General features: G+C 39.0%; 1 long non-coding RNA gene across 1 annotated transcript in view; it reads left to right on the top strand.

Moving 5' to 3' along the window:
- The first annotated feature begins 1,175 nt into the window (after positions 1-1,175).
- Positions 1,176-27,674, top strand: part of LOC311632985 — a 95,254-nt gene continuing 68,755 nt past the window's right edge. Inside the window, exons 1-2 of the long non-coding RNA XR_014796875.1 lie at positions 1,176-1,334; positions 27,007-27,090. This is a non-coding gene — a long non-coding RNA (uncharacterized lncRNA). The remainder of the gene's footprint in view (positions 1,335-27,006; positions 27,091-27,674) is intronic.

The raw sequence follows: 27,674 nt of genomic DNA on the forward strand, positions 1-27,674 counted from the left end.
ATACAGAATGGTAAACCATGCTAGTTCCAGGCCCAGCTGTCAGGCCAGGATTTCGCCCTAGCCCTTGTCTAATCAATACATAGAACTGCTTAGTGCCATCGGGAGGGAGCTGTATTTTAAAAAATGAATGAAGTAGGACAGCCAAAATCTTTCCATTCTTCATGCTCTTCTCTGTAGCTTTCTGCGTAGGCATGGGGACTACCCGAGAGCCTCAGATGGCACATGAAGGTGCCACCCTCCTCTGCCCCAGAAGAGGCCGGGGCTACAGAAGTAACCCGCCCTCCATTACAGGCTTCTGAAATGCACTATCGGAGTTAGTGACAGGGGAGCCGGTCTACCTCGGAGGCTACGGCAGTGCAATGAGCTCTAGTGGATCAATACTTTAGTCTTGTCATGCTAATTGCTCATTGGTTGACATTCATGATCTTTCCTTGCTCCCTCCCTATGTAAACTCTTTACAGCGTGGAACAGCGTGATGCAAAAATCCTGAGTCTTCATAGCCAGCTCCTGCCGACGAGAGAGGGCCTGGCAGCTGAGGTATGGTGCTCCCCCATTTCCTTGTCCCCCTTAAAAACGCTTCATGTGTGTCTGCATGTGGTGATGTGAGAGGGAGACGCACGAAGAAATGCCTGGGGTCACTCCTGCGACACGTCAACGGTATTACCTTTTCAGAACAAAACAATATCTCCTCCCTTTCCACTCCTCTCCCTCTACCAAAACATTAAAAGAAAAAAAAAAGAAAAAGAAAAGAAAGAAAAAGAAACAGAAAAATGCCCACCCCTTCTATGAGTTTGGTTGTAGCCCTTCTGTTTTGGTGAATGGATCGCCCTTCTCAGCTCACAGTGAACATGTACCTGCACTGTCCTCTTTGCTCCCAGCTTAGGGAGCATGTCAGACCATGCTGTGTGAGTGTGTGTGTGTGTGTGTGTGTGTGCGTGTGTGATCACGCCTACCATATTGGCTTCCTGTCCCTGGAACATCAGCCTTTCTTGCTGGCTGAGCCTGTCCCCACAGCCACTGTTGCCACTGAGACCACCCCAACTCCTACCCTGTGTTATGCAGGGGCCTGTGTTATGCAGGGTTTTGTTAAGCTGTTTAGTATTAATTGATTTTTTTTTCCATTTTTTTCTTTCTTTCCCTGGGCGGGTCAATAGCTGGATGCTTCAGGAGCAGAGGATCTATCAACTGCAGACCAAGCATAGGGAGACGCAGGCAGACCTGGAACAGAACCCAGCGGCTCCAGCGGCTCCAACAGGACTTCGTGGCCGGACAGTCAGCCACAGAAAGCGTGCCAGGGACCATGAAGCAGGAAATGACTCAATCCTTGACGTCTGGTAAGTTTTCTCACTTTTTGAAAGTGAAGCAAAATATAACCAAGTCTTTTTTTTTTTTTTTTTTTTTTTTTTTTCTTACCCAAGAGAGTCGGCAGCATTTCTGCTGATTTCAGTTAACGAGCTAAAGATCAAAATTGGGATGCCCCCAGCAAATCTGGGAGAATGGAGCGGTTGTGAGAGAGGAACGGGAGTTTGGGGGATAGATGAGGGCTAACCAAACTCCGATCCTAAGGTGAGCCACTGCAGCCAAGCAGATGTCCTGGGTATCGATCCTGCATCCTGTTATTGATTTCCTCTTGGGGCCAAGAATGGGGTGGACCTACAGAGGACAAGAGAAGAACCGACACCCTCCCAGAGGGCCATGCAGCTCTAATCGGTGATAACGGTGTTAAGTGGTCAGCTTGGAGATGAGGTTTTGCTCAGATCTATTGATCTGTGCTCCCCTGGGATATAAATCCTTCTGAATTTGCTTCTGTGGATATAAATATTTATAATTAAAATAGCCTAGGCACTGCTTACAGGCATAGGGAGAGTGGCCCATCCTAGGGTAAGGTTTGACATCAGCCTCATATCAGTGTATGTACTGTCTAGGATGTGGGGAAATTCATTTGTACACGCTTCTCCCTCTCTTGCGTCTGTTTACACATCTCTGTTCTCTCTTTTGAACCCTATTTTGCTCACCCTCTGAGTGACAGGCACAATGTCGCAGACTACCAGAAGCTGGGGAAAATCCATTCTTTCTGAATGCAGCCTCCAGCCGAGGAGGGAGTGCCACTCCCCCCAGTCAAGGCTACACAGTTTCATGTGTATTCAGGAGCCTGGACTCAGAAAGGAATGGGCTGTTTTTGGCGGGGGCATGGGGACCTCTTTAGTTGTTGCTTTGTTCTTGCTTTTATTGGGGCATCGGTTTGGATCCAGTAACATACAGGCTTTGTCGCACAAATGTTTTAACCAGTGCCAAGACACTGCAGGCTCCCTTGCAGTGTTAAATCCAGGAGAACAATTTGAAGGGCCCCAAACCCCCGTTTCTCAGTACCTCATAAATATAAGCTCACATGAAGTGAACAGAGCATCCCTTATCCCAGAGAATAGAAAAAGAAAGGATGCCGAGGACTCGTTTGCAGGCATAGCCCTTGAAGCCAGCCAGCCAGATCAAGACCATTGGCCAAAGCTTTGTCCACCGTAAGGACAATCCTATAAAGGACTGAAACCAATCAGCTTTAATTTTCAGAAATTTGAGTTGTAGAAAGAATGGTCTTTGAAATCATTTGCTGTGCACGCTAAGGCTATCATCGGCTTTGGTGTCCAGGATACAAATCTGTTCACCCTAAATCTGTCATCTGCTCTGGTATCCAGGATACAGTTTTTTTTGTTTTAGAACTTCTGACTTTTTTAACCAGGTGTCTGCCTTGCTTCAGTGCTTACATCTTGGACTTGTGTGTCTTTGCATGCTGCCCTCAGCAGATTTCATTAATTTGTAATTGATGCCTATAATATTGTTTAAGGACATTTGGATCTTACTTGTCAAATGTGTATGTTATTGGGTATGTATGTACTAAGATATGAGGAAAATTTATTGAGTTTTGCTTCTCCTGGTTTTAGACTGCTCATTCACTCTGGTCCATTTGTGTGAGTTAATAAACGTATGTCTGTGTGTCTCTGTGCAGGAGTCTGTGCTTGAGAAGCAATTAACATAATCAGGTTAGAGTAGTGTCTCCACATTTCTCTACCATTGCATTAACTATGTCTTCCCAAGTGCATATTAAGCTTTGCTTTCCCCCCCCCCTTTTTTTATTCAAAGGTGTTAGTTTTAGATCTCAAATCTAGCCCTCTTCTCTGTTAGAAAATGATTGAGGGTTAGAGACTATTCCAATTGGCAGTTAAGGGTCAGTATTTTGGACTCCATTTGGCTTTGATAATTTATATAGAATGAAAGTCTAACAGGTATAATCACAATAGCCTTGACTTAAGAATGTTTCTAAGCATACTTAAGGTTGAAAACACTTCAAGCTGAAAATGGAAGAATGTTCTGTTTGGGAACTGTATGTTTCTGTGGTAATGGAAAGAATTGGAATGCAGTTTCTTTGTTTGATTTATATGGTGACACTCAGAATGTGAAAGGTGTATTTTACTGTAGAAATAAACTTTCAACATTGACCTAGAGAATGGAAAACCCAAGCTGGTACTTAATTCTTTCTCTGTTAGGTTATAATGAAAAGCATAATTAATTTTAAAATATATACTTTTTAGGCAGAAAAACCTTGATTGGTGTCTTTCTCCCATTGTTTGCAATATTTAGCAATATTTTCTTGCATGATTACTCTGAAGAACAAGCTTATTTGGAGGAAGTGACCTAAATTTCAAAATTTAATGCACTTCATTAATAAATGTGTTTTCTTGTGATCTTAGTGCCACTAAATCTAAATAACACATACATAAATTCATTGCTGTCCTGTGCTACTATTTCTACATGTCTTATTTAAAAGCTTGTTGCCAGCCATAGGGAAATGGTTTTATTATAGAATCACCTACGATTTAGGATAACAAGCTTCAATGTCTTCAATATTATAGGAATTTAATTCCTGTATTATTGATATATTCATATGCTACATTTGTCTTTTTTATTCTATATACACATTTTTTATTGTTGTTAATCTTTACCCCAAGATATTTTTTCCATTGATTTTTTTTTTTTTTGAGAGAGAATGGAATGGAGGGAGCAAGTGGCGGGGGGTGGGGGGTGGGAGGAGAAGAGAGAGAGAAAGAGAGATAGAAAAGTTTATATGAGAGAGAGATTAATTGGTTGCCTCCTGCATTCTCCCCAACTGAGGATCAAATCTGCAATCCAAGTGTGTGCCCTTGGCTGGGAATCAAATCTGTGACCCTTCTGTACACAGGCCAACATTCTAACCACTGAGAAACACTGGCCAGAGCTATAGGTATATTTTTCAATCCCATTTGTCTAAAAGGTTTTGCATGCAAAAGTTTTTACATTCAAAATCCAGGGGTGGTAAAAAGTAGGTTTATGGTTGTTTGTATGGAAAAAGACATACAGATTATAATTATTACAATAGCTTCATTAACTCAAAAGAAGGTCGCAATGCACTTATAAACCTATGTTTGCCCACCCCTGTATTTTATAATGCAAAGATAAGAATATTTCACTGTTATTTTTATAGTCATAACATAAAAATATAATGATATTGATATTTCACTGTTACCTTTATATTAATAATATATATGTATTAAGTTTTAAATTAAGTTTTCTGAGCATCTCGATGTATTCACTTAATCCTTAGTGCAAGCTTTTAAATTAGAGCAAGAGTCATTACCTCCATTTTATCAATAATAAACATAGACAAGGTGACACATTTATTAGTGTCAGACTTGGGTCTATAACCTGATCAAGTGCTCTTTCGGAAGCTACCAGCTACCTCCATTATTGTTTGATAAAATTTTAGCATTTGAAATGCCAGTAAGAGAAGTGTTAGTTGATCTTAAATTCTACTCATGCAAGAAAAGGTAGTATGTAAGTATTTTAGGCATCTTTCTTTGGCCTTTAGCATGCCACAAATGGCTGCAGAATCCAATGTCATGACAGGCCATTTTGTTAGGCTCCAAAATTCTGTGAGTTATTAATATGCCTAATAAATGAGTTTGCTCCCCAAGAACATGTCCCTGTGAAAATAAAGTGAGTATATAATACTACATTTTACAATATCATACCTACCAGCATCTACTTTTAAAGAAACATGTCTAATTAGAAGTATCAATTGAAGTCCTTAAAGTCAAGCATAAACTTTTTCACTTCTAAAACAACCATGCCCCTTCTCCTAACCTTCTCACAGGGGTCTTACCTTTTCTGTGCTATGAATCCCATTGCCTGACTGCTATAGACCTGAATCCTATGGACATCTCAAAACAGTGCTTTAAAATGTGTGGAATAGAATAAAGAGAATTATAAAGGAAACCAATTTATATTGAAATTCAGTTATTAAAATATCAAAATCAACTAAATACTAAAACCAATTTATGATGTAATAATGTATACTTTTTAATAACATGCTGTAATTTTAAGCTAGTAATGAGCAGAAGAGATATTTTTAGGTTACCTACAATAATATGTGATATGGATGTAATATTAAAATAGCTGGGACTCCTATTGGTGACATTGTCACTGGTACTATTAATATTACTGTGCTTCATTTCCTATAGTTAAAATGGAAGGAAATGCTAACATGTTTATGTGTATTACTAAAGATAAAGGTGAGATTCTTTTTTTTCCCATTCAAGTTCACACACACACTAAACACTTATATCCATGGATTCTTTAAGAATCAGTGGATACCAGATTAAGAACCCCTACTCTAGCTCCTTTCTCATTTTTCAAAACGTAACTGAACCATCATTTCTCCTAAAGAACTTAAGCAATATTCCCCCAGGTGGAATTGGCTGCCACTCTTCTGTGTCCCTAGAGCCCCCACAACCTCTCCAACCTGACACTTAGCACAGCACAGGGTCTGCATCAATGTATAATACTTGTCTATACCTCCTAAAGAGTGTATATTCCTGAGGTCTTGGGTCATAACTTATATTCCACCACCAACCACAGTGACTAGTACATAGCAGGGGTTCACTAGATATTGAAAATAAGGAGGAAGGAAAATTTAAAGAATCAGAAGCCATAAGTCACAGAAAATTGAAGTTAGCAGAAAATTGAAGTCAGTACCTTGAATGTTTGCTTGAGTCAAATTTTCCATCAATGGCACCTTCATATCCCAGGCACTAAAGACGGCCATGTGGACCATGCTCTGCTTCCCTTTAAGTGCAAATCTCCATTTATAGCCTCAAAAAAATCATAATTTTATATTAAGGTCTTAATAATAATAATAATAATAATAATATTCCAATTTTTTTTTTTAGTACAGATGGGGAAAGAGGCAGTAGGGGCATAGATTTAGAGTGTGTGTTTTTCACATCTTGAAATTTAGGGCTTCATTAATCAACTGAAAAAGCCAAGGAAAATTATTTTGATTCTAAGGGATATATGTAAATATGTAAATTCTTTCTAAAGCCCTATGGCCTTGAAAGTAATTATTAAGAAGATTTTGTTGAGTCCTGGCCAAGTGGCTCAATTGTTGGAGCATTGTCCCATACACCTATGTATAGTCAGGGCACATACCTAAGTTGTAGGTCAATCCCCCTGGTCAGGATGAGTATGAGTTCGATGTTTCTCTCACTCTCTTGCACTTCTTTCTCTAAAAGAAATAAAATTATATCCTTGGATAAGGATTTTTTAAGATTTTCTTAAAAAAGAGAACACTAATATAATAAAAGCCTCTAATGTCCTCAGTACAAATGCTTTGTGTAGGATAAGCATAGATGGCTTATGCACAGGAAGGTCCCCTTTTAGACATATATCCAACGTCTTAAATATTAATGTCACATAAAAATTAGCATTTATTCATGTGTGTATTGACTTGACTTAATTTTATATGCACCTCTTCCTTCCCAGTAATAAATACTTGGCATTTCTATCCAAATGAATGGATATTCACATTTCAATGTGAGGTTGCATATTTCTTAGGTACAAGTTGATTTTGATCTACAGTGTACTTGTTTATTACAGGAGGAAGAGGATCAAGATCAAAATGGAGATAAATTTGGAAACAAATTTATAGCCATTTTATTGTCTAGGAGCACATATTGAACACGAGTTGTTGATCAGCAGTTTAGTGGTTTTCAGTGTGCCCTTATAGAATATCTTATTAAAATGTATTAATCAACCACAAATTTAGATTACAAAATTAAATCTGATTTAATATAAAGTCCTAAGATCTTGACTTGGATAAAGCTCATTTCACCCCATCATTTAATAAGATACTGACCCATGTGCATTGCACGTATCCTAGAAGTGGTATTTCATCAGGATAGTTAGTGAGTGTCCATGGAGCAGATGCCAAAATATCTTTATGTACCTGAATAGTTTCTGTATTTACATACCTTCACCTTCTGAAACAGAAAGTTGAAAAAGTGGTATTTCAAAGTCTCCATTCCTAAATGGAGTGTTGGTAGAGCAAAGAAGAAAGCTTGGACAGTGATGGTAGGGAGAAGTCTTTTGCACGGGAACTATGGCTCAGAGAATTAATCTAAAAGCATCAATTCATATTTGAGTCTCTTCAACTTCTGCTACTAGACAGGTGCTTGAGCCAGCTAAGCCAGTCTTCAGCTTTTGAAAGTAGGTCCCTGCATAGCCTTAACTGGTATTCTTGTGTCTTGGTCTGTTACTTATTGCAATGCTCTTTAACCTTTTTATACCTGCTTCCCCCTGATTTTATTATTCTCTTTTCTTAGTCCTCTCATTTCTTCTCTCCTTACTGTTACAAACAACTTTTGAGTTAACTATTACCCTAAATTTACTGACTTGGTATCTAACCCTTGAGCTCTTCAGGAGAAAAGTCTAATTAAATCTAAGAGGTGGAGGAATATTTTTAGCAGGTGGGCAAGTTGATCTAGATACACATAGAGAAACATTTGCTAAGATTTTTATTGCAATAAATATAGGCATTCATAGTTGATATGATCACATTTGTATTAAATCAAGAATCTGCTATTTGCGCAATGAAGTACATATTTTTTTCCCAAAGCAGAAAGGAAAACATGGCTCTGAAAACACAATTCAAGCAAGCAGAATAGGAAAAGCTTAAACATACTATATTTCATAACAAAAACTTATCTTAAAAGAAACCAGGAACCATCAGGGCAAATAGATTTCCATAACATAACTTAAAATAAAAGAGAATGCATTAAAGCAGTTCACTTATGAACTTCACAATCAGTAGAAATTGTTTTCAATAATTTACATTTTAAAGAGTATTTGAAAATAGTAAATATTTTCAATAGAGAAAAAGAGTGTTCCCAGTGCTTATCATCTATTAAAATGTAACTTCTGTGCCTAATAATATAATGAATTAGATGTGAAGAGAGAAAAATTGAGAGGATGAGGAGGATAATGGAGCCAAGTGCAGGAGGCAGCTTTGGGAATGGACAAAGGACAAATCATTCCCGACAAATGTGATCACTCTTTTAAATCGCATTATGAGATTAATGGATGAAGGGAATGCACTAGAGGTAATATATATGGATTTTACTAAAGCAGTTGATACACTGCTCCATGAATTTCCACTTGCAAAATTAATTCAAATTGGGTAGAATATGTGCATGGTCACATAGACTGAAAATTGGCTGAAGGGCCATAAACAAAGAGTAATGACAAATGGTGGTCCTGCACATTTAGTGGGAGACAGTGGCCATTGAATCCCTGAGAACTGATGCCACTTTGTTAATAACCACCTCAGAAATGATCTGAGGTAAAGGAAGGAAATTATGGAATGCACATACTTTGAGGTATCACAAAAACCAAGATACAATTAAAGCACAAAAAGAGTTATATATAAAAATAGAATAAAATTAAACATAGGTGATACTTAAACCCTTTTCAAGACTAAAAGAAAAAAAGGATTACTAGGAAAATAATTAAAATGCTGATTGGGGAAAGTGCACTTAAAACTATACTGCATTGGATAGGTGGCATTTATCCCATTAGAATCGTATGTTATGCTCCCGTATGCTTCAAATTTGAATTCTTCTAAAGAATTAATAGAAATGCTGAAGGGGCAAAAGAGGCTGGTTTATAAAGAAAATTCAATTCTGTCTACTTAAGTGCATAACTATTGGGGTATCAGTAATTTCCCCAAATGTGTGATAAGTACAGGATAAATAATCACCTTGAATGAATTTCTGATATAAATAACCCCAAATACCACTATGATAACTGCCAGGACAACCTTACTATTTTTTCTGATATTCTTGTAACTATATGAAATTCCATTGCTTATAAGCAGAATGAACTCTTTAAAAATTGGACTAGATAAAATTTGATTTTCCTTTTACAGAGGGCATGATCTTATTTACAATCATCCCTTTGGATTCATCATCCCACCCAGTCCTCTTGGCCACCTGGTAAAGGGGTATTATCATCCCCAATTACAGGTGTGGAAACAGGTTTAGAGAAGATAAATGATTTGTCTAAGACTACATCATTAATAAATGACGAGTTGGTGCTACATCCCAAAGGTTATGGATACCTGTTGTTGGGGTCATTCCACTAAACAACTCTGTTTCCCATGTGTATGCTATGAAAGACTATCTCAGAATCCATATACCAGTGTCTATTCTTGACTTGAATTGTTTATCCTGTACTGAGTTAGATGTGGTAATGGGAAGGAACTAGCATGGAATCTGGGACAGGGAGGGCACTTAATATCACTTAGCAACTTTTACTTTCATAATTTCATTTGGCAAACAGTTATCAGCTACCTAATGGGGTTGGCACTGCCCCGCTGTGCACATCTTAGTCCTTCCTATTATGCTCAGGTCTCCCAAGTTAGACCACAAGCTCCCTAAGAGAAGACCTTGTATTTTCCCATTCACTGCAATCCCCAATACCTAGCATATATTCAAATGGACTTCCTGACTTAGGGAGAAAACATCCAGCCTCACTTCTTCGAAGTTCCCCTGAGCTTTGGCCAGGCCAAACCTCATGTGCACACTTAGTCCTTCACACAGCTTCAAATAAAATGGCCCATGACCCTCTGCACACACTGAAAGAGTGGAAGAAAAGTCTTAAATGAGAGCATGATGAATGCACTTGTCAAGTTGATTTTTACTTCTCTTTCACCAAGTTACTCCTCAGGCCTGTATAGCCATGATAACAAGTAAACCATCATGCTAAAGCACTGGGCTACTGGGACGCTCTTTACTAAAGTGTCAGACATACTGCTTCTCTTGTGTCCATTGTCAAGACTCCCCAAGGAACTCTGATGATATACTTTCTTGAAAATTTGGGAGGAAATAGCATATGTAAATCCCAGATTATAAAAAAGCTTGGCTCTTTTTTGGGGAATAGGCCAATCCAAAGTACATGTCAAGCAGTGTGTAATTTAGCTAGTGATGCAAAATATGGAGCCTCATACATAAGACTGTAGACAGGGACAGCTTCTGATGTGTCCATGGCCAATTTGCATCCCCTCTAAGCAAAGGCAAAACACACAGCTGCTCAATTCCTGCCTTTAATTCAACCATGCCTGGGAACGTATTACATCATAGATATTTCCACCCACAATCGAATTAGTTACTGTATATTATCTTCAAAAATAATACCTTTGTCATTTCCAACCCTCTTCTTCTGCATTGGAATTGCAGTTGGGTGAGTGCACCTAAAGTCTTCAGTGAAGTGTCAGGTGTAATTTAGCACTGGGAGATGAATTATGGGATTGCCCTTTAGGAAAAGGCTGGGAGCTCAGCCCTGCCTGTCAAATAGGTCTCTGCCTTATAGTGAACTCTGCAGGTGAATGAATCAGTATTTGGCATATCAGCATTTCATAGAGCCTCCATGCTAATGTCTTTTTGAAATGAAACCGAGAAAGCTGTTAACCTCAGTTAGCCAAGTGTCCCCTCTGTGACCGGGATAAATCATCAATGTAGAGGCTGAGAACTCTGTTCTTACTGCTTTGGGGAATAAGAGCCAGGACTGTGGAGAAGCTGATGGAAGGGGCCTTCAAATCTCAGAAAACTAAAGGATTTTTATCTTCCCTTAAAAAGAAAAGTAAGTATTACTTCTCCCTGCGTATCAGGACAATGCTCTATCAACTGAACTAGCTGGCCAGGGCTCTCCCTCCCAATTGATTTAGATATTCCAAAATGATTTTGAATAATTTGACTCAGTCGGATAGCATATATTATCCTTTTTACCAAGCCTTTGATGTCTTCTTAAGTGAAGTCTCCAAAATTATATATAACTATATTATAGTATGTGTATGTGTGTATGGTGGGGCAAAATTAGGTTTACAATGGTTTGTATGGAAAAATAATATAATAATAAATAATAATACAAGAATAAATTCTGTACCTGGAAACCTACTTTTGCCCCACCCTATATAAAAATGCATAAGCATGTATAAATATATATGAATAATATAAGTAACATTATCTTATAGTAATATATAATATATTATATAAGAGATATGTAAATATTAAATATATGCATGAAATCACAACTGAAAACCTGGTGTTAACTGCCAGAGTAGCTATGGTCAGCCAACTGGGGATTCTTTATTCCCTTCTACTTCTTGAATATTTCTTCATGGTTCAAAATCAAACAACATCTATATAAAATCCTCACATCAACCTTGTGAAGCAAGAGTCATTATTTCTGTTTTCTTTCATTTGGAGAAACCAGGTTACACAAAAGTTAAGGGAGTGGCAATGCTTAGGGTCAAACCCAGAACTTTTGTCCTATGTTCCTCAGTCAGTAGCTGCTGTATAATCATTGGTGCCAGATGTGGTGCTGGAATTCATTTCCCTAACAATCCAGTGCAAACAAAAGGCTTATGACCCAAGCTTGTGCCCCTTTTTCTCTGAAGGCTCTTGACTGCTTCCTCCTCCAGCTGTCCCAAGGGAAAGCTATTTGATTACTACATATATCTTCAGCCTTTGGTATTTACAATCAATTGTACAATTGCTTTCATTAGTTCCAGTGCACATGTTACTCCCCTTTCACTTCGACTGCCTCACCTCTGAACTAGAAGAGGCTAGATGAATGAGGTAAGGCCCATGATGTTGAATGTTCCAGAGAAGCATGGAGCAAAACACCAGAGGCTTCTCAATCAGCAGGAAGCAAATTAGGTTAAGTGAGCTGCAAGGTTTTAGGAATACTTAGGATTTATAGTAAAATTTTCTCTAAATGTCTTAAATCCTACAAACAAAAGTACAAATTATTTTTTTAAATGGCAATAGAATGCCCATAGGTGTTGAAGTGTTATGTTTAGGACAGAAGCTTTCTTGCTTGCTCCTATGAGTCTTTGGTTGGAAGGATCAGAGTGGGAAGGAAACTGGCTTGTATTGACAGGTTTTAATTACTGTTGGGACCATACAAGATTTTTTAAAGTTTGAGTGCCTCCATAAAAGTACAACTGCATCATTTTATAAAAGTAAAAACTCAGTCTCTGAAGAGTTAACCAATTTACCCAAGGTCACAAATCTTGTTACCTTGAAGATTTAGAACTTGAATGCAGGTCGAAGTCAACATTCTTCATGACTTCTGCCAGTTTCTGGAGCCTGGAACCATGGCAAGCCTATGGGTAGAGCTGGAGCTGCAGAGGAGGCACAGCTGCTATTGGGGTCCCATTCCAAAGCAGAGGATGGGGGAGCTCTGCCTGGCTTCCCACACTCCATGTTCTTCCCAGCTCCTCCCATTGGCCAAACCTAGCTGGGAGCCCTTTGACTTTGGAGCCTACAAATGCAGCCTGCAGGGGTCACCTCTCAACCACTTAGAGCAGCACAGGGGAAGAATGAGGAATGGAAGTGAAAACAAACAGAATCAGCTATACTTTGGTCTCTAGTGCTAACGATTAACTTGAGCCTCTCAGCTCTCTGGCTTGAGTTTCCAATATTGGTTAAGATGATTGTCAGTACACTAGCGATCTTAACTGCATAGCAATGAATAAGAAACTTGTCTTGACTCTATAGGAAGCATAAAGAAATAGAAGACACCAATCCTGACTATATGACATTTATTCTTAACATTTATAGTTAGAGAAGGCTGCCTAATAGAGGTAAATCCATAAAGAGGAGATAAAAGGTTTCCTAGAGGGGAGGCAGGAAGAGTGTTTTGGGTAGAGGAAATAGCCCAAGAAGTGGAAAGAACATTTTGCATGGCATACAGATATCCTTAGCTGGAATTGGGACTTTAGGTGGGCTTTGGTGATAGAAAAGCAAGGAGAAAATTTTGGAGGACTAATAGAGGACTTTAAAATTAATCAATAGCCGAAGCGGGTTTGGCTCAGTGGTAGAGCATCGGTCTGCGGACTGAAAGGTCCTAGGTTCGATTTCGGTCAAGGGCCTGTACCTTGGTTGCGGGCACATCCCCGGTAGGGGGTGTGCAAGAGGCAGCTGGTCCATGCTTCTCTCTCATCGACGTTTCTAGCTCTCTATCTCTCTCCCTTCCTCTCTGTAAAAACTCAATAAAATATATATTTTTTTAAAATTAATCAATAGACAACACAGTAAACCTTTCATGTGAAAAATGGTGTTGAGTTTAGTCAATGCCAGAAAAAAAAAAATTAGAAAGCTATTGGCATAATCTAGTCACAAGGTGAGAACCAAGAGATTGACTGTGAATAGGTGTCACAGTGCGATGGCTAAGAGCATACCGCAAGTGCTAAAGCAAGACTTCCTGGGTTCAAATCTCAGTTCTTTCACTTATTAGCTCCCTCTCTGGAAGACAAAGTACTTACCTTGTAGAAGCATCAATTTTGTGCCTGACACATGATAAATGTTAGCTATTATTGAAATCATATTAGACGATGAGCTTATCAAGTAAGGAAGGGAGAAGGGGTAAAATGCCCTCGGGCAACTTCAATATATATTTGAAACCGTTTGTAATCTAAATTGTATTGAAATCACTATAAATGCATAAATTCACTGCACCAATGAGTTCAGAGGCAGGAAAAACAGGACAGACAGAGGAGACAATAGACAAAGCAGTCAGAGAAATAATAAGAGAATTCTGTGGGTTAACATACTAAAACCTCAGAGACTAATAAAGCCTCACAAAACAATGGCTGCTCGGCAGGATATTGGAAGCCCTGGATGGATGTCTTCTGTTCAGTTTGCTGAGTTGGTTCTCTGCTTGCTGTGGCCTACACACTACCATCATTTTTGCACATTTCAGCATTTTGAATGGAGTAAGAGCCAATCACAATGTTGCATACGTGCCTGTCATCAGTAAGCATTAGAAAACTAAGTGATACATTTTTCATCCACGGGGAGTTAAGTGTACATCTCTGCATCTTCCAAGGTGACTAATTTGGCAATGACAAGAGCACATTTTTCCCCTAGGGTACCAGTTGGCTGGTACCAATTTCCTTGTTTTCACATTGGAAGCTGAAAACAATAAGAAGGAGCTAAGGAAGTGAAGCCATTACCAACAACCACAAAACAGCCAACATTGCTGTAAATGAGCTGTCATCTGGCTGAGGCTGCATGAGTGTATGACTCCTGGTATTATTCCTGAATGGTGGAGTGCTGGCCCAGGGGGTGAAGATAAGGAAAGGAGATAAGGAAGAGAGAAATGGGAGAACAGATTTGCTGTAGGGTTTTGTGCATTCAATTTCCATTACCTCTTAAAGAATATGTGTGCAGAACTCCATTTGGTGGCAGCTTGGTGAATGTACCTTTCTGTATTTCTCCTTTAGTTTAAAACAGTAGGGTTAAAGTGCTCAGCGGGACAGAGACCAGTAGGGACGGAGAGGGAGCTGTGATCTTACTAAAAGGATCAAAGAAGCTGGTCTTTTAGGTCTTGAGGCTGTATATCATAGCAAAGGGCAGCCTTTCATTCATTTTTCTTAGCCTTCCAGTCCTTTATCTCTATTCATCACATGAGCCAAAAATTAATTGTTTGAAGAAGAGCCCAGCAATCATTCCTTTTGTCTTATAATTAGAGTGATCAGATCATTTACCCTCTAAACCTTCTATTGAAAGGGAGTACAAAGAATACTTTTGCTGGGACAATAGGCATTAAGTTGGTCTGTCTCAGACTGATTGGAATATATAGCCATCCTCCTTATAACCCATTTCAAAATATTTTTGTTCCATTTAGCATAGTGTGGTTAAGGGCACAGACTCTGGAGCCAGACTCACTTATTTCAAATCTCAGCTCAGCTGGAAACTAGCTGTGTGACTTTGATAAATCTTTTAACTTCTCTGCAGTTCAGTGTTCTCATTGGTGAAATGAAACATGATCATTGTTCCTACATGGGAGGGTTGAGGTACTGAGTTATTATGTAAACAGGCACTTAGGTAGTTCCTGGAGGATAGTATGAGCAGTGTTTATTGTTTTTGTTATCTCTGACTAGCAAGGATAGGGACAGAGCTGACACCTGCCTTCTTGCCCCATGCCTTCACATGGAGAGGCATTCAGCAAGGGTTTGTTGAATTAATAAATTAGAAGAAAGAAGGAATACATAAAAGAAGAAAGGAATACAATTTTATCCTTTCCCTTCATTTTTTTTCTTGATTCTTTATTCTGTCAGTATTTTTAGTTTACTTTGAAGCACAAAGATATTGACACCCACTCAAAAACTCTTTCAAATGCTGGTTCTAACATAGCCTTTACTATACCCTGGAATCCCTTGGTGTTGAGTTTTCTTGCCCTTAGCTGGCCTATAACCAACACTGGCCTCTCATCATCATCTGCTTTTCTACCTGCTTGCATCTCTCAAGCTGTTAGACCTTGCTAGAGAAAGTTACATTTATCAATTAAAGTAATTTTATCAATTAGCATTGTGGCTACCATATCAAGTAGGCCTATCAGCAGTTCTTTTATTCACCTGATCATATTCCCTAAAGATATCATCTTTCCTATCCCTCAGGTTCAAAGCCCACTCAGCCACACCTGTGTCTCAGGAGTTGCCCTGCTTTGCTTTCTTTAGATGGGATTCGCTACATGAATTCCTCCAACTTCCTTTTTCCACATCCAAGTGGTTTATGACCCTCCAATTATCTCTTTACCTATTTCAGAGGGGGAAGTACCCCATCTCCTTTCCAAAACTAATTAATTCTTCTTCCTCTCTGCCTTGATTCAAATCCATCCTTCTTCCTTCCAGAGCTGTGCTCCATCAGTTACCCAACTCTATTTTGTTTTTTACAAGTCTCCCAAACCTTGATTTTTTCCCTTTTATATATTAACTAGTGGCCTGGCATACTATAATAGAAGTGTCAACCAAATTCACAATCAATAATGACAGATCAAAACACAACCATGCGATTGGTGCCAGCAAGAGCTTTATATGTATTGCGCATGTGTGAATCAACTTAGCCTTTTATAGATATAGAATAAATTTGCTTAATTAGACCTGATTTCTGATGTAGCTAAACTTTTTCCAGCCCACCAAAGCATCCAACTTCTCTTTCAGGTAATTGTCAGCAACACAGCAGTAAATATCAACACAAAGCAGATTATTACTATAGATCACGCAGGGAAAATAAAGGGTAAAATATTTAATGCAGCAGTGTTTGACTATATTCTGCACAGTGAGAAAACCTGAAGTCATTTTTAAGGTCCGCCATTTCTTACTTCTTTTCAGTCAGGTCAAGTTTCTAAACTTTCTAAATCTCCATGTTCCAGCTATTGAAAAGAAAATTGGATTCTACTGAGTCTCCTATTTACCTACTCTAGGACTTCTGTGAGGATCAAATGAGATGAAGCATGGGGAAATACTTCACAGACATTTGGTTAAAGTGTAAAATGTTTTAACCTGGCTACAAAGCAAGTTGTGTTCCTAAGTTGAGAAACTCTAAGGAGGCTAGTCACTAGGGAGAGGAAGCCGGTTGCTGCATGACATCATTACCCGGTGCCCACAGCAACTGTTTCTGGGTTGGGCTGGGCTGTGGGCCACATTTTGTGCCATCGGGTCTCGGCAGCATTGTCTGCAATTTGGTGGAGTGTTGCTTCAGGGTGATAGCAGGGCCTGTGTCCACTTGGGGAAAACCAAGTGTTGCTTTGTCAACACTACGTCTGCAGTGCCATTTCTTTGTAAATGACCAGTGCTCATCATAGTTGACAGTTGGACAGTTGGATAGATACTTAGCATATTAGCATTTTATATATGTAGATATGCTCTGAATTTTTCTCTTAAAACATAAAGAACAAAAAAAATTATCTCATCTTTCTTTTTCCATTCATTATCAAACTTGTCAAAAGAATAATATATACATATTAGCCCCTGTAACCCCTTAGTCATTTCTAAATCCTTTAAAAATGACCTCCCATACCAGTCACTTAAACTTGTCCTTGTCCTCCTCAATCTCCCTGCAGCATTATATGTCATTGATCGCCATCTTTTTCATGAAATAATGTTCCTTGGCTTCCTTGACTTGGTTTGATTTTGGTTACCCTCTTGCCTCTACTTTGTCTTTGCCTATTCCTACTCTCACCCCCCAATAGAGGTTCTCCCAATTTTCAACTCTTTCCTTTATGCTCACAGAACTCCCTTGGTGATCTCGACCATTTCCAGTCCCTTTACTATCCCTCAGTCAAGTGACCCTGGATCTGAAACAAATCTCATGCTACAGGTACACATTTCAGCATTCTGCTGGGCTTCTACATTTACTAAAAGCTAAACTCTTCTCAACAGTCTCCAAACCAACTCTGCCTCCTGGAATATCTGTATTTGATAATAGCATCTTGATCTTCCCATCCCACCCTCCAGCCTTCAAAGTTTAAATAGTTTTTATGTCCCTTTCACCTTATTAGTCTTCCAGGTTCTATTTTTTTTTTTAATATTGTTTTATTGATTTTGTACAGAGAGGAAGGGAGAGAGATAGTTAGAAACATCGATGAGAGAGAGTCATCGATCAGCTGCCTCTTGCACACCCCCCACCGGGGATATGCCCGCAACCAAGGTACATGCCCTTGAGCAGAATCGAACTCGGGACCCTTCAGTCCCCAAGCTGATGCTCTATCCATTGAGCCAAACGGTTTCGACCTTCCAGGTTCTATTAATTCTACCTCTGCCTCTCTCAAATCCATGGCTTTCTTTCCATAATTACTGCCACTAGCCAGGTTGTCACCTCTCATCTCAAATATCACTGTTGCCTGCTAACCACTCCCATTTCTTCCACTTATCTTGAATCTTCCATTGCTCCCTTTCTTAATTATGCTATACAGACTACAGATAAAGACCCTAAATCCACAATCCGGGTCCTCTTATTTTTCCTGACATAATTCCTACTATTGGTCTTTACACACACTGCTCTCTAACCAAGCCAAACTTTTAGAATAAATTCTACACTTCCCACCTCTAATCCATGTCTTCTTCTTATATAAGTTACTTAGGGCTTCCATAAAAAGCACCACAAATGGGTGGTTTAAAACAACAGAAATTTATTCTCTTCACAGTTCTGGAGGCTATAAATACAAAATCAAGGTGTTGGTAGGGTCCTATTCTCTCTTAAGGCTCTAGGGTAAGAATCCTCCTTAGCCTCTTCTAACTTCTGGTGGTTGCTAGCAATCCTTGGTGTTCCTTTAGCTTGTAAGTGCATCACTCTAATCTCTGCCTCCATGTTCACATAGTCTTCTCCCCGGGTATATGTGTCCAAATTTCCCTCTTCTTAGAAGGACACCAGTCATTGAATTAGGGCTATTCTTAATCCAGTACAACCTCCTCTTAACTTGATTGAATCTGTAAACCCTATTTCCAAATAAAGTCATGATCTCAGCTTCTGGAGATTAAAACTTCAACATATTTGGGGGGAGGGAGGCACAATTCAATCCAAACACTTCTCTGCAGAGATGGACATTTCCTTCCATCCAACTCCATCTATCAGATCCTTCTCCTGCTCCAGAGTTGGTTGATTTTCCTCTGTCATGAAGTTGCTCATTATTCCGTTTTAAATCCCCCCCTCAAGCCAAAACCGGTTTGGCTCAGTGGTAGAGCATTGGTCTGCGGACTGAAAGGTCCCAGGTTCGATTCCGGTCAGGGGCATGTACATTGGTTGCGGGCACGTCCCCGGTAGGGGGTGTGCAGGAAGCAGCTGGTCAATGTTTTTCTCTCATTGACGTTTCTAACTCTCTATCTCTCTCCCTTCCTCCCTGTAAAATATCAATAAAATAAATATATTTTTAAAAATCCCCCCTCAAGGTAACAGTATTTTGGCCCTTTTATAGCTGGCTGTTTCTGCACATCTTCACTCTGCTGCTAAATTCTAAACCCTTCAAGGTATAGAACACACATATCATTCATCTTTGTGTCCCTCGGAATGCCTAGCAGAGTGCCTTTTGCTCATGAACTCACTTCGTTAAATCAAATTTTAAAATTTCCTTGTAGATATTAAATTTTGACCATTCCTATATTTTTGTTACTAAAAGTAATTTTTCACTTCCTCATTAAATCTAAATGTTGGCCAGGTCCAAAGATTTTCAATCTAGACTTTCTTTTGCATTGAAATGTTTCAACATTAATAACATCTCTCTCTCTCTTTAAAAAAAAAATACCTCTATAAATTGCTTTCTATAGGTCATTTTTCTATGCATCGATTTCTTCCCTGGATTATTTTGAAGTTAATATTGCAGGTGCCCTGAATTCTGTTGGAATCTAATCATCTGGCATTCAGAAGATATATCAGGGAGTGGTCCGGGGGGGTGTGGGGGAGGGCTGTGACTTGAACCTTCACCTTCAATTGAGAACACAATTTCCTTCTGGCTGAATTTTTATGTTCTATATATATATATAAGTCATTCTTTATTGTATTCCCAATCCCCTATTAATTTCTTTTGATTCCTGCAGATTTTAACTTGGAAAAAGGTGGAATAAACTCATGAGTGCTCTTGTATCTTAATTAGAGTGGGCATCTGTTCTAGTTTTTTCATCTAGAGCTGCTGCATATTAGCACACATGTGTGTCTTTGTGTGTGTATTTGTGTGTATATTCATGAAATGGCTGGAATCTGATTAATATCCTAAATAGATTGAGCACATGCACAGTGAGAGCATTCAGACTCTGTTTTTAGTCAAGACATGGTTCTCTTTTTAATGCATATTCGGGACTGATAGACAGAATTAGTAAGAATCAGCAGTCAGGGGAGTAAAGGAAAAACAAGTGAAATAGTAGATTGAAATGGTGTTTAAGGGCCAGTCTCTCTGCATGAGTTCACTCTACAGAAAGGGTCCAAGGGGCTAAGGGAAATAGGTGGCCTGCAGGCTGTGCGCTAATGCAGCACCGCCGTTTGCATAGCTGCACAGCCCTAGGAGAGGCCTGGGAGAGCTAACTTGAATTCCAATGAATATTTACAATTTCACTGCTCCAGAGCCTCATGCAATCATAGTGCTCCAGTCTACAGGTTTTATGCATCAAAGAGAAAATGAGAGGAGAGAAGCAAAAATGGAGTTGCCTTTGGAGAGACATACACATAGATTTTACTGCTTGTGGCAGAACTAAAATACTTTCTTTCTGATAGGGGCAATTTATTCTTCGGACACCTTCCATGATAGTGGGAAGCACCTGACTGGGTTTTAAAGTGAGAACGTCTTCAGTAGACGATTTTTAATTCCAAGCAAGAGAAAGGCAGGGGAGGAATTGTATTGCATAGGTTTTTTGTTTGTTTGTTTTCTAACAAAGAAACCTAGAAAGGGGTGAGAAAAATCCCTAAGCCAGTCCCAAACTCCCTCTCCTTTCAGTGTGTTTTTATCCTGTCTCATGGATTATCCTTTCTTCCGAGGGCAGCTCTAGGGAAAGCCGCCACCATTTTTACGTCCCCATTTTAAAGCCTCTGGGTAATTGATTGCCAGGAATGCATGTGACCCCTCACTCATTTTTTTTTTTTCTCATGGGCTGTTGATCCACACCAAAGATCTGGAGAGAACTGGATGGGGAAAATTAGTCAGAGCTGCTTGAACCCAGTGAGGCAATTTTTAACTTTCAGAGGTACCAGAGTGGATGAAATTGAATGTTTTAAAAGTATTCCATCAGAACCTGGTTTTGTGGTTTGGCTGACTAATCTCTTGGACTATTAAGATATATATTGGATTACTATTTGCCGGCAGCCTGCATTGCTGCACTAAACAGAAGTCCTCTTTACTACTAGCCATACTTTTATCCACTTATTAGTCCATTTTCTCCCATCAAGACACTTCTATCTCCTATTCATTTATCTGCTTGGTTACCCCTCCTACCACAAATCCACACATCCTCTTACACATCTGTCCATCAACTTACTCATATGTATCCAAGCTTGAAACAAAGAGAAGGAATGGTCCTGTGCTTGTATTTGTGTGACTGGTCATGGATAAATCTAAGAAAGCACATTTTATTCTCAAATTACATTTCCTCAGATTCTCGGTGGAAATGCCAAGCCACTGGAAAAAAGGAGAAGCTTTAGGATCCCTATAATCTTCACCAGTTTCCCTATTTTTATTGTAGATGAATCACATTGTGTAGGTCATACCTATGTGCTGTGCAAACAGAGTTTCAGGGTACTCCTCCTTCCAACTTGCTGCCTCTAACCTCGTCTTTCAAGGAAATTCTATAGCCACTACCATACTTAAGTTACTTAGTAAATCCCTACTGTATACAAAGCAGAATCTGATCTATGGGTGTCCAATACATGTGTAAATATTTTTTGTAAAAACTAAGTGTAGAACAAACAATAGTCCTAGCTGGTTTTCTCAGAGCATCAGCCCTTGGACTGAAGAATCCCAGGCTCAATTCCAGTCAAGGGCACATACCTCAGTTATAGGCTCGATCCCCAGCCCTCTCACATGGATGTGTCTCTCTCACATTGATGTTTCTCTCTTTCTGTCACTTCAAAAAAAAATCAGTGGAAGAAATATCCTCGGTGAGGATTAACAACAACAAAAAAACAAACAAAAACAAAAAAAAGAAGAAGAAGAAGCACCTTTAACTAATGTGGTTGATTAATTGAGTCTTTACTCTTATGGTCAAAGGAGTGTTACCCTGTAGCTTAGTGACCCCAGGTAGGGTAGGAGGGAAGAAGGGTGATGGCTAAAGTATAAAGGATTTCTCTTTAGTGGTTATGAAAATATTTTTAAGTTACCTGTGATGATGGTTACACATATCAGTGCTTGTACCAAAATCATTGAATTGTACACTTTAAATGAGTAAATTTTGTGGTATGTGAATCATTTTCCAATAAATCTGTCTTATAAAAAAAAGCAATTTATAAGACTTCCTAAAAAAAAAGTATTAATTCATTACTTTATGGTCATACCTAAGTTTGACTTACTTATTACTGAAGTTTGGTTCCAACTGATTTTTAGCTATTTTTAGAAATACAAATCTACTGTCAATGTCAAGTGGTGACATTTGCTGATAATGATAATTTTCATGACCCAGAGGTCATGAAAATACTACTACCTAGAGAAGAGTTCCCAAATTTTTTACTTGTATCTGTGGGGGGGAAAAAATGAATTGCCTCTTTAGATGACTTCAGAAAGGCCAGTTCTCATTTGGAGCTATAAATTATAGTGTGTATGGTTTTTAAAGTCTTACTTCATATATATAACATATATATATATATCAGGATACTAGAGGCCTGATGCACGAAATTCATGCAAGGGCCATGGCCCCGGCCCTCCCGCCTCCACTGATGCAGCCAGGGGTCTCTGCCGCTGCCTTTGCCTGCTGCAACTTTGTCCAGAAGGAAGGACATCCAGTCTAATTAGCATATTATGCTTTTATTATTATAGATAATTTGGAAGAAGGTAAAATGGACTATGTGTTTGTGTGTGTGTGTTTTGATCTTTGATTCGTAACAGGACAAGTTAGAAGGAAATGGAAGTGATTTTTTTTCTACTCATAAAAAATAACAAGACAAATGTTTTAGGAAAATTCCTTTTCTCATTAAGTGGGGATAATCCAGACTTTTTGTAAACTCCCAAATTAAGTCCAGAGGGTCGTGAACAAATAATGCATCTGTGCTTAAAAGCAAATTTTGTATGATAGCATTCATACAAAGCAAACAGAGACTAGTGTTCCCCTAGACTAGACCCATGGTCGGCAAACTGCGGCTCACGAGCCACATGCGGCTCTTTGGTCCCTTGAATGTGGCTCTTCCACAAAATGTCACAGCCTGGGCAAGTATATTTTGAAGAAGTAACGTTAAAAGAAGTTTAAGTTTTAAAAACTTGGCTCTCAAAAGAAATTTCAATCATTGTACTGTTGATAATTGGCTCTGTTGACTAATGAGTTTGCCGACCACTGCCCTAGACCTAGAGAGTTCTTTGGCAAATAATTTTTAAAGCTCCTAAAAGGGCCTTTGTCCAGCAGAATATCCAAAGGTGATATAGCTAATTGTCTTGGCAATAACTTAGGCGCGGTTGCTATTGGCCTACAAAGAGGAATCCATCTTCAGTTCTTCCCATAGTCTCAGGCCTTCTAACACTAAACATTCTAACTTTTAGTAAAGTGGTCCCTCATAGCCCTATTCACTTTTGACAACTGAATAATACAACAGGAGAGGATGTTATAGGTGTTGATGCCTTTTTTGAAATCCTGTCCACTGTGCTAATGATCTGTGGGGGGGGGGGGGAAGTCACTTGTATATTTCTATGGAATTATTTTAAGTTTTTGTCATTTTTCCTTCTGCTAAAAATGTACTAAGTAAGTAAAGTCATCATAACTAGATAACTAATTGCCTCCTCACTGATGCTCCACTTCTATAGCCACTGAGTTCGAGTGGAAACTTAGCCAGAAAATGATTTCTGTGAACTCAAGTGAAGCTCTAATGATGCCACCACATAAGAGAAAAACTGCCACCATCATTTAGAAAAGTTAACGCAGAGCACACTGATATCTCAGAGGCCCTTTAAACCCTGCAGGCAGTGGTGTTTTCAAAAGTTTGCAAGCCAACCATTTTATCTGCTATTGTTTGAATGTTCAGATGTCCCTCAGAAGGACAGCTAGCATTTTTTTTCTAACCTTGAAAGAGACACTCAATGAAAATGGGAAATAATGAGATTTACCTGTATATATCAGTCCTCACTAATGGCTGATACATTCAAGATTTAGTTCCTTGATCAGTTTGAATACCCAACCTACCTTCCAAAACCATTAATTTGTGTTGGTGATAGTGTGGCTTTTCTTATTCTGGAGGGTGAGGGGGGGAAATTATTATTTATTTACAAAGTTAAAGTCTACCTGGATTCCTACCTCTGGGTAATTATTGGTCAATTACATCACCCTTTTATGTTTATGTATACATTTATAAAATAGATGTAGATTCCCAGAGGAATAAAGGAACCAAGATTTATTACAAATATACCACATGCCAGCCGAAACCGGTTTGGCTCAGTGGATAGAGCGTCGGCTTGGAGACTGAAGGGTCCCGGGTTCGATTCCGGTCAAGGGCATGTACCTTGGTTGCGGGCACATCCCCAGTAGGGGGTGTGCAAGAGGCAGCTGATCGATGACTCTCTCTCATCGATGTTTCTAACTTGCTATGTCTCTCCCTTCCTCTCTGTACAAAATCAATAAAATATATTTTTTTAAAAAAAACAAACAAATACTATACCACATGCCAGACATTATACTTGGTATTTCATTTTTTTAATATTTTTTTTTATTTCAGAGAAAAATGGAGAGGGAGAGAGAGACAGAAACATCAGTGATGAGAGAGAATCATTGATTGGTGTCTTATACATCTCCACATACACACACACACACACACACACACACACACACACACTGGGGATCAAGCCCAAAATCCGGGCCTATGCCCTGACCAGAAACTAAAATGTGACCTCTTGGTCGATGCTCAACCACTGAACCATGCCGGCCAGGAGGTATTTCATTATAAACTTAAAAATTCCTGTGTACAGTCAATGAGATTCCCATTTTACAGACAAGGAGAAGTTCAGAGTCACTCAACCAACCTAATGACCTTGGCAAATGACTGTACAAAGATTCAAACCAAAATAGAAAGCTAAAATCCTTATAATGTTAAAGGTCATATATTCACACTCCTCTTCATACCTTACATTTTGAATCTTATTTTTTATTATCTCTTATCTCTCTCTCTCTCTTCCAACGCTTCAGGCCTGCTCCCACTGTAAGACCTTGACACTGGTTATTCCTTCAGCCTGTAACGCCCTCCTCTCATATCTAGATGACTCATTTCCTAACCTTCTCAATTTTTGACTCAAATGTCACCTTCTAAGCGAGGCTTCTCTTGATTTTTGTCTGTTTTCTTCTTTGATGCTTTCTCAGCAACTAGACTTGTGCCTAGCACATAGTAGGATTTTATTAAGTATTTGTTGATAAATAAAGGAAAGATTAATGATCCCAAAGCCTTGCTTTTTCCTCAATGGCCTTGAAATGCACATCCAGAGATATTTTTAAATACTTTTGATTTAAATCTCTCATTCTGCTCCCCAGTTTCTCTCGTTTCACCCATCCATACATGGGGAACAAATCCTTCCTTCAACTGTTTGGCTTATGTTTATTGGAAGATGACCTGGGGGGGGGGGGAAGGCAGGGGGGTTGCAAAGGGCTAGATCTGCATCCTTCTAGTTTCCCAGGAAAGAGAGTGGTAGCCACCAGCAAGCTTGGTGAGTGAGGCGTGGTGCTGGGCAAGTATGGCAACTACAGACCCGGGGGAAGAACAGGGCACTTTCCTCCTCTGCCCACTTGTCATCACTGAGGCCCTAAGAAGAGGCCCATGCTCTATTTAGCATTTGCAGTCTTGAAGGATGAAAAATAAATCTGAGCCTGGATTACATTTCTAGATGGTTAAAAATTCAGAATTTCATAATGAACAGTCAGAGGGCTTAATGGATTGTGTGCTTTGCTTTCACCATTGGATATTTGTTGAAATTCAACATGTAACTAATTCATCTTTGAAAGCCATCTTAACTTTCTAATAACCCATAAGCCTGATGAAAGAAAGGCAATGACAGAAAACAGGTTCTTATCATTTCACTGGTATAGTTCTTTGTAGGTCTAAAATAAACTTACTTTTTTCACTTTATTAAAACAAAATTTTTTGGCTGACTCAATCCTATCTAATAAAAGAGAAAAATGCAAATTGACCATACCTTTGCTACATCCACAAGCCACACCTACCAGCCAATCAGGGTGAGTATGCAAATTAACCCAACCAATATGGCAGTTAATTTGCATATCCAAGCCAAAAGGAAGACTGAAGACAGTGTAGAAAGAAGCCAAGTGCTACAGAAGGGCCCGAAGCTGCAGAGAAGCAAGCAAGCAGGCCAGGGGAGAAAGGAGGGAAGCAGGTGGGGTGGCAACTGCAGCAGGAAGCCCTATTGCAGCAATCTTCCTACAACAGGGCCTCTAGTATATAAATAAGGGAAAGTGGGTGGATACAAAGTTGTAACCAGTTGAATAAATGAATGAATGAAGTGCAGCTTCCTATTTTCCTCAGAACTTTTTTCAGTGTGTGTGTGTGTGTGTGTGTGTGTGTGTGTGTATACATACATGTTTTTGTGTGCATGCATATAAACTGGGAGGAATTTCAGTAAGTTGTTATTTCTGAATAGTAAGATTCATGGGAATTTTTTATTTTCTTTATATGTCTCCATAGCTTTCAAATTTTCTACCATCAATGTGTATTATTTTTATAACTGTAAGAGCAATTAATTTTCTCAGTAATGTTTAGAAATTTTGCATCATTTTTTTAAAGATAATCAGAAGATGTTCCCTATATTCATTATGTTGTTTTATCTTCTTCAAGAGCTAATGAGCCTGGCTGGCGTAACTCAGGGGTTGAGCTTTAACCTATGAACTAGGAAGTTATGGTTCAATTCCCAGTCAGGGCACATGCCCAGGTTGCAGGCTTGATCCCCAATGTGGGCATCCAAGAGGCAGCCAATCAATGGTTCTCTCTCTCTCTTACTCTCCCTTTCTCTCTGAAATATATATATATATTTAACTTTGGAGAATGGATCCATAGCAAATGCTCTCTGCCTCCATATCACACCCTCTATACATTCATCTACTTCATTTTTTTAAAATGTTCTTAATATATTTACCAAAGGTCTAGAGGTGACATCTAAACTACTTGTCCCCTCAACTTACAGATGGAGAAAGCAAAGGCCCAGCTGGGAGAGGCACCTACTTTCTGAAATGAAGATACCTGCTTTCAAGCCCAGGCTTTCAGAAAGGTAAACCACATACCTAATCCTTCCTAGTAGATCCCAGAAAGAATATGGCTGAAACTTCTCTTGATCTTTTTTTTTTCTTGCACAAATGTAATACTTTGATTGCTTTTAACCAAAAGTAGTATTTAAAGAAACAGCAAAGGTCACTTTTATTATATACCGCTCAGTTAGCAAGATGCTACCTTGAGTAGCTATTAAAGGAATCACACTTCAAAAGGTAATTGACCTAAATTCTCCTTCCTGCCCTGCCCTCCCATACATCTCACACATGGAAGAGATGCAGCAGTGTCCTGGGGAGCATGAGAATCTAGGCCACTGTGATTAAACTAATTCAAACATTATTTTAATGTCTGTATTTAGTTGGCTAAAAATTCTCTATGTCAGTGGGCACCTAAGGGCTGACAGCTTCACTCTGGAGTGAGTCAGAAGTTGATTTATCAGGATGAACACTTTAAAGTGAATTTACCTGCTCTGGTGCCATCGGTTGGAGTGTGATGAAATGGAGTTCTGTGTCTCTGCTTTCAAAATATTTGTTATGATTTGAATACTGAGCAACATTACAAAAAATACACCAATATAAAAGAAGA

This window comes from Pipistrellus hanaki (assembly GCF_964339955.1).
Source record: "Pipistrellus hanaki genome assembly, chromosome: 15".
Classification (NCBI taxonomy): domain Eukaryota; kingdom Metazoa; phylum Chordata; class Mammalia; order Chiroptera; family Vespertilionidae; genus Pipistrellus; species Pipistrellus hanaki.